This window comes from Heloderma suspectum, chromosome 7, assembly GCF_057233095.1.
Source record: "Heloderma suspectum isolate Gila_16-S chromosome 7, 16-S_ref, whole genome shotgun sequence".
NCBI classification, from domain to species: domain Eukaryota; kingdom Metazoa; phylum Chordata; class Lepidosauria; order Squamata; family Helodermatidae; genus Heloderma; species Heloderma suspectum.
Window position 1 is genome coordinate 37,233,757 of NC_139464.1, and position 12,077 is coordinate 37,245,833.

General features: G+C 45.8%; 1 protein-coding gene across 1 annotated transcript in view; it reads left to right on the forward strand.

Annotated features, from left to right (window-relative positions):
- Positions 1-12,077, forward strand: part of ABTB3 (ankyrin repeat and BTB domain containing 3) — a 353,911-nt gene that overhangs the window by 267,636 nt on the left and 74,198 nt on the right. The gene's annotated exons all lie outside the window — the stretch shown is intronic.

Genomic DNA, 12,077 nt, shown 5'->3' on the forward strand with positions numbered 1-12,077 from the left:
GATTCTGATATATCTTTCATTGTGGAAGAATATTTTTTGTTTTTTGCTGTTTATATGGGATGACTTAGGCTTTGGCATTGTGAGCATGTCAAGACAGAAATCAGTCATCTAGTTGCTTAGTAGCTTCAGAGCAGAGTGGTGCTGACAGTCCGTGGGCCCTTCCTTGGAGACCAATGAATTAAAACCCAAATGCACATATTATTATTATTATAAGTGATCAGTTGCAATAGATCCCCTCAGTTATATGAGTAAAGGATTGTTGCATATCCCTTGCTATGCATTAGCAGATTCCAATGTTTCTTGCTGCAATGCAAAAAAGCCCAGGCTTCTCAGGCTGTTTAAAAGCATGAGGTATCGTGCATGCAACTAGCTTGTGAGAGCATAGCATCGCTGATTAAGTTTCCAGAAGTCTCTTATTCTAAAGGTGTCTCAGATTAATGGTTTGCCCCCTTTTTCAGTGTTAAATCTCCAGAGGGAGAAAATAGAAACCTCTTATTTCTGAAAGAATGCCTTCCCTCATTTTTGTAATTTTGCTCTGGCAACTGTATCAGAGACAGGTCCTTACGGCCCTGCTCTTGCTCTGCTTCTCACATACTTGTATGTATATCATGAAGATCCAGTAAATCTGTTTATAATTTACTTTCAGCAGACATGGTTTTGTTAAAAAGGAATGTAGCATAGAACACACACACACACAAATCAAAGGCTTCCATACTTCAGATGTTGCTTGCTAGCCTTTACACTGAGGGTGCTTCCAGACGGAGGGCTTCAAGCACTACCAATCAGAAGGCATGGTGCCACTATCCCATCTTTTTCTCTTTAACAGATTTTCTGCAGTAACAGAAAAGAGAAGAAGTGGTGGGTAAACATGGGAAGGTTACAAGTAGAAGACATCAACATCTAGACACCCCGTAAAACTTGGTGAATGAGGCCCTTAGATGGCATAATAAAAGTCTTTTATTTATTTTATTTATTAAGGGTGCAGTCCTATGGCCACTAGTCAGCGGCTAGACAGCCATAGGATAGGTCGGTTCCCGGGAACTGACCTTGGAGCCCGCGCTCCGAGTTCAGTTTCCTGACCTCTACCCCATCCCGCGCTGCCTTGTAGGCAGCATGCAGCAGCCCCGTACTCAGCGCCCGTAAGAGCAGCACAGAACAGCAAAAATGGGGCATTCCTGGGGGCGGGGCGGGGAGGGGAGGGCTGAAATGCCTTTACAATGCTTCCTATGCACTGTCTAGCATCCATCCCCCCCCCGCTCCAACTTTCTGCGGCTATGTAGCCACAAATGCAGGGCGGCTAGAGTGCGGAGGGGAAGATATCCCCCTCCCCCCGCACCGCTCCTGCTTTGCATTGGATAGGCAGTCTCCTCCGAGTTCAGAGGCAGCCACCTATCCCTATAGGATTGCGCCCTTAAAATAATTTATTGGGTGCCATTCAAGGCAGAAGCCCTCCCAAGGTGGCTTACAGCAACAGAATATAGAAACAGTTAGAATATTAAAAGCAATAAAACATAAACACAATAAAATGGCAATAGAAATAACAATAAAAGCCAACAATAAAACCAACAACAACAGCAACAAGACAGACAGCAAAGACTTGTTGGGAAGCACCCTGAGGCTGAAATCCTATGCACGCTTACTTGGGAGTTAAGCTCATTGGACTCAACAGGACTTACTTCTGAGCAGACAGGCATAGGATTGTACTGTTAGGATTATTTTAGGTCTGGTTCTCTGCTGGACAAGACCATAGCTGTGAGCTGGGCCTGTGGGGTCCTGATTCCCTCAGGAATTTTTCAGGTCCATTCTCTGCATTATCATCAGAACCCTGGTTTGGGGAGGGGGGATATGGGGCTTTAATCCTTTCCTTCCCCACCGTGGTCCTAATCTGGACTGGGGTCCTATACTTGAAATTTCTATGGCCAAATAGTGATCCATTAAAGCAAATGGATTACTGTTTGGAAATATATATTGCAGGTGCAGGCCCATAATCTGAATCAGGACAGCAGTGGGAGGAAAGGCTTAAAGCTCCTCTACCACCACACTAGGGGATAGGGAGCTCTGTGCACATTCTGGAGTGTCTTTGAAGTAACGCATGCTTTGGCCCTTGGTAGCCCTGGGCAAATAACTCACAGCCTGCACTGCCTCACAGATTTGTTTGAGATACAGTGGTACTCTAAGGTCCTTGTAATAAATATTTCCACACGTTCTTAGAAAGTCCAGTTTTAAGAAACCAAAGTCCTCTAGTGGTAATTAATGCAACTGCAACTGTGTAAGTCTGCGGGTCTTACTCTGTGAAAATGTTATAGACAGAAATAGAGGGCTCTGTGGTTGTATGCTAGTTAGTGAGCTATGTTGATGACATCTGCTGTCCCGCTCTGCCTGCGAAAGTGTTTTCAAAATGCTAATTGCCGAAAATGTACATTTTCCTATGTAACATAGGCTGTTTCCACACTAGGTATTTAGTATGGAATCACTGTGCCCCGTTCGTTCCCATTTTACGGGGGTTGCACATGACATTGTAATCTATTTGTAATCCTGCTTTGTTTATTCAGCGTTGCTTTCACCTTTTTTTCACTGTGGAAAGTCCAGCCTTTTTGAAAAGGGTCAGAAGAGTAGTGTAACTTCAATTGGTGTACATGCCCTGCGCACTATTTTTCCATCGTTTTTAAGAAGTATGGTTTTGATGTGGGCAGTGATGTATCAGGCAAGTGAATTTATCACAAAACATAAGAACATAAGAAGAGCCCTGCTGGATCAGACCAAGTGTCCATCCAGTCCATCATTCTGTTCACACAGGGGCCAGCCAGCTGTCAACCGGGACAGCAGGACACAGGCAGGACACGAGTGCAACGGCACCCTCCCCCTCACATGTTTCCCAGCAACTGGTGTACATAGGCTCACTGCCTCTGCTAGTAGAGGTAGCACGTAGCCATCAGGACTAGTAGCCTTCTCCTCTAGGAATTTACAGCTCAGCACACCTTCACTATAGCCATTGTAGTGGACTTCATTCTTTTACACCATGATTTTTTTTTTTTAAAGAACAATCTTTTAATTAGCTCTAAAATGCTTTTCTGGCTATGTTTTTTTAAAAAATATTTAAATATTGGAAAATGAAAGAGAATTATAGCTGCTTAATACTATTATGCTAATTTCCTCCCAGTCATAACCATTTTAGCAACATTTTCCCTGAATTAATTAATTAATTAATGCAATCTATACTTTCAGTCCAAAACAAACATTAATCCTGATAGGTTTGATCGAGACTTAATCATACTTAGAGAAGACCTATTAAAATCAGTGGAACTTAACTGACTCATGAGTCTCATTGATTTCAGTAGGCCTACTCTAAGTATGATTAAGTCTAAATCCAACCATTTGTTACTTTTTTTTTTACATGCCTTGGGTAGCACTGCACAATCACACTCCAACGAATGAGCACTTAGCACTAAATAAATATTTGGTGGATTTTTCAACATATTGCTTGGATATTTGTTTTTCAAATGGCTGCTCAGGTGAATTGGACTTTCCCCTTTCCTTCCCACAACACTGTTGTGATGTCCACTGGTTTTGACACAACATAGAAGGATGATCTAACAGAAAAAGGGCAATATCCCCAATAGTGTGTAAGGTCAAGTAGCTTACAGAAGAAATGCAATGATTTATTAGAGCTAGGAGCCACCCATCTGCAAAAACAGCATTGTTATTTTAACATTAAGATTTTTTTTTTAGTATTCCTGCCACCACATAGCCAAGACATTGGGCCATCTTTATCTGAGAGCAAATACTAAGATAATGGCATCTGGCCCTATCACTTCCTGGCATATAGAAGGGGAAGAAATGGAAGCAGTGACAGATTTTACTTTCTTGGGCTCCAAGATCACCGCAGACGGTGACTGTAGCCATGAAATTAAAAGACGCTTGCTCCTTGGGAGGAAAGCTATGGCCAACCTAGACAGCATAGTAAGAAGCAGAGATATCACCTTGCCAACAAAGGTCCGTCTAATCAAAGCTATGGTTTTCCCAGTAGTAATGTATGGCTGTGAGAGCTGGACTATAAGGAAGGCTGAGCGCCGAAGAATTGATGCTTTCGAACTGTGGTGCTGGAGAAGACTCTTACGAGTCCCCTGGACTGCAAGGAGGTCCAATCAGTCAATCCTAAAGGAAATCAACCCTGACTGCTCATTGGAAGGACAGATACTGAAGCTGAAGCTCAAATATTTTGGCCACCTAATGCGAAGAGAAAACTCTCTGGAAAAGACCCTGATGCTGGGAAAGATTGAAGGCAAAAGGAGAATTGGACGGCAGAGGATGAGATGGCTAGATAGCATCACCGATGCAATGAATATGAATTTGAGCACGCTCCGGGAGAGCGCGCAGGACAGAAAGGCCTGGCGTGCTATGGTCCATGGGGTCACGAAGAGTCGGACACGACTGAACGACTGAACAACAACAACAACAAGAAGTCCAAATGTGTTTTGAACAAATGGAGCCATCATCAGACGCATCGGGGGAAACGGTACTATTAAAGTGTTCAACACACATTGGTTTTGTTTCGGTTGTTGTTGGACTGCAACTCCCATCAGCCGAAGCCAGCATAGCCAATGGTGAGAGGGTTATCAACATCTAAAGGACCACATGTTGCTCACCCCTGGTGTAGACAATACTGAGCTAGATGGACCCACCATCTGACCTGATATAAGGCAGCTTCCTGTGATCCTATATCTGCGAAGCCCACAACAAGACATGAAAGCAATAGCCTTCTTCCAGTCTTGCTCCTCAGCAACTGTTATTCCTTGGCATACTGCCTCTGAACCAGGAGATCCCATATAACAGGATTAGGTAACCTGGTTCCCTCCAGATGTTTTGGACTACAACTTCCATAATTCCTGACCATTAGCCATGCTGGCTGGGGCTTATGGAAGCTCAAAACATCTGGAGGAGGCCATGTTGCTGCCATATACCCTTATAGGTATCGTGACTAGTAGCCATCAATAGCTTTATCCTCCACGAATTTGTCTAATCTCCTTCTAAAGCCATCTTAATTCATGGTCATTGCCACAGCTTGCGGCAGCAAATTCTATAGGTTAACTATGTGCTGTGTGCAGTACTTGCTTTTATCTGTCCTGAATTTCCCACCATTCAGTGTCATTGGATGACCTCAAGTGAGAGAGGGAGAAATACTTCTCTCATCTACTTCCTACATACCACCCACAGTTCTCACTGTTCCATAGGATTCCTTCTTCACAGAAGTCTCTGACAAGGTGGTCGCTTCACTGCCTGACTTCTGTGGTGGCTGAATGATCCAGCCCTCTCTGATCTCCAAGTCTTTGGGCTCCACCTTTGACTAGGGCAGCGCGCAGGGGGAGGGGGGGAATTCTTCACAAATTCAGACTTCCTCTATGAAAACCACTTTTTAGAAACTACACATAGAACATAATGTGTGATATTTATGTATGTGTGGGCTGTTTCCTATGTGCACATGCAATGTACTGAGGAACCATAGCCAATTGTAACTTTCCAGGATGCATATATGCATTATAAACACACTCATGTATGGCTGTTGCACATTTTACACATACAGGTTTCCTGCAAGCTACTTCCTAAGGTGTTTGCAGATGGATGTCTCCTAGGACTATCAGTCAAAAGGCACTGTGCATCTATTTGTCTGCACAACAGAAGAAGTACTAGTCCCCCTCTACTCAGCACTGGTTAGGCCTCATCTGGAGTACTGTGTCCAGTTCTGGGCACCACATTTTAAGAAGGATGCACACAAACTGGAAAAAGTTCAGAGGAGGGCAACGAGGATGATCAGGGGACTGGAAACAAAGCCCTATTAGGAGAGACTGAAAGAACTGGGCATGTTTAGCCTTGAGAAGACTGATATGATAGCGCTGTTCAAGTACTTGAAAGGTTGTCACAGAGAGGAAGGCCAGGATCTCTTCTCAGTCATCCCAGAGTGCAGGACACGGAATAATGGACCCAAGTTACAGGAAGCCAGATTCCAGCTGAACATCAGGAGAAACTTCCTGACTGTTAGAGCAATGCGACAATGGAACCAATTCCCTAGGGAGGTAGTGGGCTCTCCCACACTGGAGGCATTCAAGATGAAGCTGGACAGCCATCTGTCTGGGGTGCTTTGACTTGGATTCCTGCATTGAGCAGGGGGTTGGACTTGATAGTCTTGTAGGCCCCTCCTAAACCTATGATTCTATGATTCTATAAGTGGTGGGAAAACACAAGAGCGTTAAAACAAAGACAGTGATGTCTAGACACACACAACCCTAAAATTCCATGAATGAGGCAGGATGATTATATGATCAAAGCCTTCTCTGGAAGCACCTCAGAAGCATCTCTTGGGTAGGAACCTTGTGAGAGTCTGAGATAGGCTGGATTTTTTTTAAAAGAGGAATTTGGGAGGAAAGCATTTATAAACCTACTTTCACTTAAAATATGCTAAAAGGGATGGAGAAGTAGGACATCTTTACAGAGCTGGATAATAATGATGATGACGATGACGATCATGTATATTTTCCCCATTTAATTAGATACAGCATCCCTCTCATATGCTTCTCTCCTTGAGTGTCCTTGTCCTCATCCCAAATTTTGACTAATCCTCTAATTCCAGGCATGACTGGTGTAGTAGTTAGGTACAAAAATGCCACCGCAGCCTGTGGCTGCAAACAAACTTCTTGACAAAACTCAGCAGTCCCTTGGTGGTGATGATTGCAGAGGATGGAGAGAATTTGAATACTTATAAGGTCATGTACAGGTTTCCTGATGGGAATCTCATCTTCTTTTTGCTAACCTAGCATCGAACACTAGTAATGAGGAATTACTGAAGTGTGGGCTATTTGCCCCCTTAGTTCACGTCACTTCTTTGTGTTTCAGAGTATATGATGCACAGTGTATCTTGTTGCTCCCTTATGCCTTGATGTTAATCATAGAATCATAGAATAGTAGAGTTGGAAGGGGCCTACAAGGCCATCGAGTCCAACCCCCTGTTAATGCAGGAATTCAAGTCAGAGCATCCCTGACAGATGGCTGTCCAGCCTCATCTTGAACGCCTCCAGTGTGGGAGAGCCCACCACCTCCCTAGGTAATTGGTTCCATTGTCATATTGCTCTAACAGTCATGAAGTTTCTCCTGATGTTCAGCCAGAATCTGGCTTCCTGTCACTTGAGCCCATTATTCCATGTCCTGCACTCTGGGATGATCGAGAAGAGATCCTGGCCTTCCTCTCTGTGACAACCTTTCAAGTACTTGAAGAGCGCTATCATCTCTCCCCTCAGTCTTCTCTTCTCAAGGCTAAACATGCCCAGTTCTTTCAGTCTCTCTTCATAGGGCTTTGTTTCCAGTCCCCTGATCATCTTTGTTGCCATTCTCTGAACCATCTCCAGTTTGTCTGCATCCTTCTTAAAGTGTGGTGCCCAGAACTGGACACAGTAATCCAGATGAGGCCTAACCAGTGCTGAGTAGAGGGGAACTAGTACTTCCCAGGATTTGGAAGCTGTGCTTCTATTAATGCAGCCCAAAAAAGCATTTGCCTTTTTTGCAGTCACATCACATTGTTGGCTCATATTCAGCTTGTGATCGACAACAATTCCAAGGTCTTTCTCGCTTGTAGTGTTGTTGAGCCATGTATGCCCCATCTTGTAACTGTGCCTTTGGTTTCTTTTTCCTAGGTGCAGAACTTGGCATTTATCCCTATTAAATGTCATTCTGTTGTTTTCTGCTCAGCACTCCAGTCTATCCAGATCACTTTGAATTTTGTTTCTGTCTTCCAAAGTATTAGCTATCCCGCCCAATTTTGTGTCATCTGCAAATTTGATCAGCATTCCCTGCACCTCCTCCTCCAAGTCATTAATAAAAATGTTGAAGAGCACTGGGCCCAGGACTGAGCCCTGCGGTACCCCACTCGTTACCTCTCCCCAGTTTGAGAAGGTCCCATTGATAAGCACTCTTTGAGTCCGATTCTGTAGCCAACTGTGGATCCACCGGATCGTTGTTTCATCTAGCCCACTTTGAGCTAGTTTGCTCATCAGGATATCAGGGGGCACTTTGTCGAAAGCTTTGCTGAAGTCGAGGTATATGATGTCTACAGCATTCCCACGATCCACAAGGGAGGTTACTTGTTCAAAAAATGAGATCAGGTTCGTCTGGCAGGACTTGTTTTTGACAAATCCATGTTGGCTTCGAGTAATCACTGCACTGTTTTCAAGGTGCTTCCAGATGGATTGCTTTATCATCTGCTCCAGAATTTCATGTTCACGCAATACATACTCGGGGCCAAACTAGATGAGGCATGGGAATCCATGATTGGATATCCTGATCTTTATGTTTTTTCTTAAAAGCAGCCCTTAGGACTCCTGAACTGCACAGGCACTGAGGAAGGGGCATTCAGTCCAGAGGTGACACATGCTATTTCCCTGACCTAATTTGCTCCCCCAAAGGTTTTTATCCCACTGGGGGAAACATATAGGTGCTTACGTATTTTCTAGGAATGGAGGAAAAATTAATTCATTAATGCCAATTTACCTAATTTCACACTCCGTTAAGAACATCAGAAGAGCCCTGCTGGATCAGACCAAGGAGAGCCAATGTGGTGTAGTGTTGGACTAGGAGGACAAGAGTGTTGGACTAGGAGCTGGGAGATCCGGGTTCTAGTCCCCACTCGGCCATGGAAGCTCACTGGGTGACTTTGGGCCAGTCACACACTCTAAGCCCAACCCACCTCACAGGGTTGTTGTTGTGAGGATAAAATGGAGAGGAGGAGGATAATGTAAGCTGCCTTGGGTTCCTTGCAAGAGGAAAAAAACGGGGTATAAATGCAATAAATAAAAAAATAATCCATCTAGTCCAGCATTCTGTTCACAGAGTGACCAACCAGCTGTCAACCGGGAACCCCACAAGCAGGACATGACTCCAACAGCACTCTCCTGCCCATGTTCCCCAGCAACTGGTGTACATAGTCATACTGCCTCTGATACTGGAGGTAGCACATAGCCATCAGGACTAGTAGCCATTGATAGTTATCCTTGCAACTCAGTTATCCTTTGAAATTTGCACTTCTCCAAATTTTGCAGTGGAGCTTTCCAGTCACAAAATGTGTCCAACAGTGCATAGGGAAAACAACATTCAAAAACGCATTATATTAGGAAAAATGAGAGCCACTGTGGTGTAATGGTTAAAGTGTTGGACCTGGGATTTGGGAGACACGGGTTCTAGTCCCCACTTGGCCATGAAGCTCACAAGGTGACTTTGGGCCAGTCACTGGCTCTCAGGCTAACCTACCTCACAGGGTTGTTGTGAGGATAGAATGGAGAGAAGGAGGACCATGTAAGCTGCCTTGGGTTCTGTGCAAGAGGAAAAAAGGCGGGATATAAATGTAATAATAAATAAATATATACAAATGATTACCTCCATAGCATGTTGTCTGGAAAGGATAATTTCCTTCCCATGGGCATCAAGTTGGCCACTGTGCTAGATAGGCCCTTTGCTTTGATCCAGCATGGCTCTTCTTATGTTGCCCTCAGCTGGGTTTCCAGGGGAGGAGCTGTTTCAGTGTGTTCTATTACCCTCATATTACAAATGCAACAGAGAAGGGCTATGAGCTAGTGGTTTGTCCAAGACCACCCCATGAGTTCATACATTGAATATGGCTTTAGTCTGAACCAGATTTAGATTCTTTGTCTCTGTCAGGGTTCCTTTTGCCCCCACTGAACTTCAAACGCCAAATCAAACACAGACAAGAGGCTTCAATCTACGGGTTTTAATCCATTACCTCAAAGCGTCATACAGATGCAAATTCTCAGTGACTCTGGGTCTACAAGGAAATGCCTTCAGGGGGTTCAAAAAATAGCTATGAAAGTTGCCCACCGTTTGAAAGAAAGTCAGTCTCACTAGCCTAATTTAAGGGGTGGGAGGAGCTCTCTCTCTCTCTCTCTCTCTCTCTCTCTCTCTCGTGAGGCTTCTAAGCGCTGCTGTTCACGCAGAACCAATTGGGTAGACCTTCTAAGTTCCACCCCAGCCATCTCCCTCTTGGCTGTGTGTCTGCACCTTGCATCTATTAATTCAGATTCCCCAAACCCCACCTCTCCCTGATCGCTATCTCTCACGGGGGGGGGGGACCCCCCTCCTCTTCCAGCTGGACCTTTGAAACCTGAGAAGCCTGCCTAGCCATGTCTGGTGGTTCTTCTTCAGAATCTGAACTACTCTCCTACTCCCTGCTCTCAGAACCACTCCTGACAGTCTCCACAGACAAATATCCTGTTGTCTCCATGCTATTAAAATAAAGGGATCCTAAGGGAGCAATCCTATGGCCACTAGACAATGGCTAGACAGCCATAGGATATCTGGTTTTCTGGGAACCGACCTCAGAGCCCACGCCCTGATGTCGGTTCCCAGAGAACTGACCTCCCCCCACTTCTGTGCTGCCTTGAAAGCAGCACGGAATAGCCCCGTACTCTGCGCTCGCAAGAGGAGCGCGGAGCGGCCAAAAAGGGGTGTTCCAGGGGGCATTCTGGGGCAGGGAAGGCGGAAATGCCTGTACAACACATCCAATGATTTACAGCAGCCTCCTCCCCCGCTCAGCGCTCCCACGGCTAGACAGCTGTAATCGGCTGTCTAGCCGAAAATGAAGGCAGGAGAAGCGCAGAGGGAACAATCCCCTCCGTGCTTCTCCTGCCCTGAGTTCGGAGGCAGCCACCTATCTGAATAGGATTGCGCCTAATTTGTTGTTTACAAGTGGCATTGTTTGATCAAAGGAGATCTGTTTTATAGGGGTGGACGAAAGTCACTTACCTTTTCTCGCAGCTTGTTCGCGGTGGGGGGGAGCGCTTCGCTGCTCCCCCCGCGAAGTTCAGGCTGGGGGGGGAGGCTTCCCGCCTCGCCCGGCCGAAATTCAGGCCGGGGGGGAGGCTTCCCGCCTCACCCGGCCGAAATTCAGGCCGGGGAGGAGGCTTCCCGCCTCGCCCGGCCGCGAACACGAAAGTTAAAACAAAAAACAAAAGTCCCCTGATAGGCTACGTGACGATTCACATAGCCTATCATGGCTAGATCTGGAAAGTCAGCCATGATAGGCTACGTGAATCGTCACGTAGCCTATCACGGGTGACTTTAAAAAAAAAAAAGCACGTACGCGAATGGCGGCCCCCATAGGGAGCCGCCATTCGCGTTCCTTATTTAGTTGCTGTAGTCTACGTAAATGTTTACGTAGACTACGGCGAAAATAAGGGCAACGCAAATAGCGTTGCCCTTATTTTCGCCGTAGTCTACGTAAAGATTTACGTAGACTACAGCGACCAAATAAGGAACGGGAATGGCGGCTCCCTATGGGGGCCGCCATTATCCGTACACACTTCTTTTTTTTTTCTTTTTTTTAAGTCACCCGTGATAGGCTACGTGACGATTCACGTAGCCTATCACGGCTGACTTTGCAAATCTAGCCGTGATAGGCTACGTGAATCGTCACGTAGCCTATCAGGGGACTTTTTTTTTTTTTCTTTCATTGCAATGGCGGCGGTGGCGGCAGCCGGTCGAAAGACCGGCTGCCGCTCCCGCCCTGCTCGAACACCGGACGAACCGCCAGCCGGACCCGCCGCCGGGAGGGACATTCAGGGAAGGTAAGTCCCGTCCCGGGGGGGGTGCGGGGTGTGGGGGGGGCGGAGGATTTCTCCCCGAAACTTGTTCGGGGGGCCGAACACGTTGGCGCTCGGCCCCCCGAAGTTTCGGGGAGAAATTCTCTGCCATCCCTACTGTTTTAGTGCTTTTGCACTGGCATTTAGATCATGAACGAGAAGGGAAAATGCACGTGCTGTTAAGCAACAGGGCACAAATAACTGACCACAAAACTGAGAGAGGCAGCCGTGTCAGTCTGTTGCAGCAAAAACAACGAAGAGTCCCGTAGCACCTTAAAGACTAACGAAGTTTACCATAATGAATGTGATAGTCTTTAAGGTGTTAGAAGTGTCTCTGTTGGTTAATCATTAAATACCTCCCTAAGATGCTGAAATTCATTGAGAATTTGCTAATATCCTTGCAAGCAGGAACTGCACAGAACCTGAATGTTCTAAGAGGCT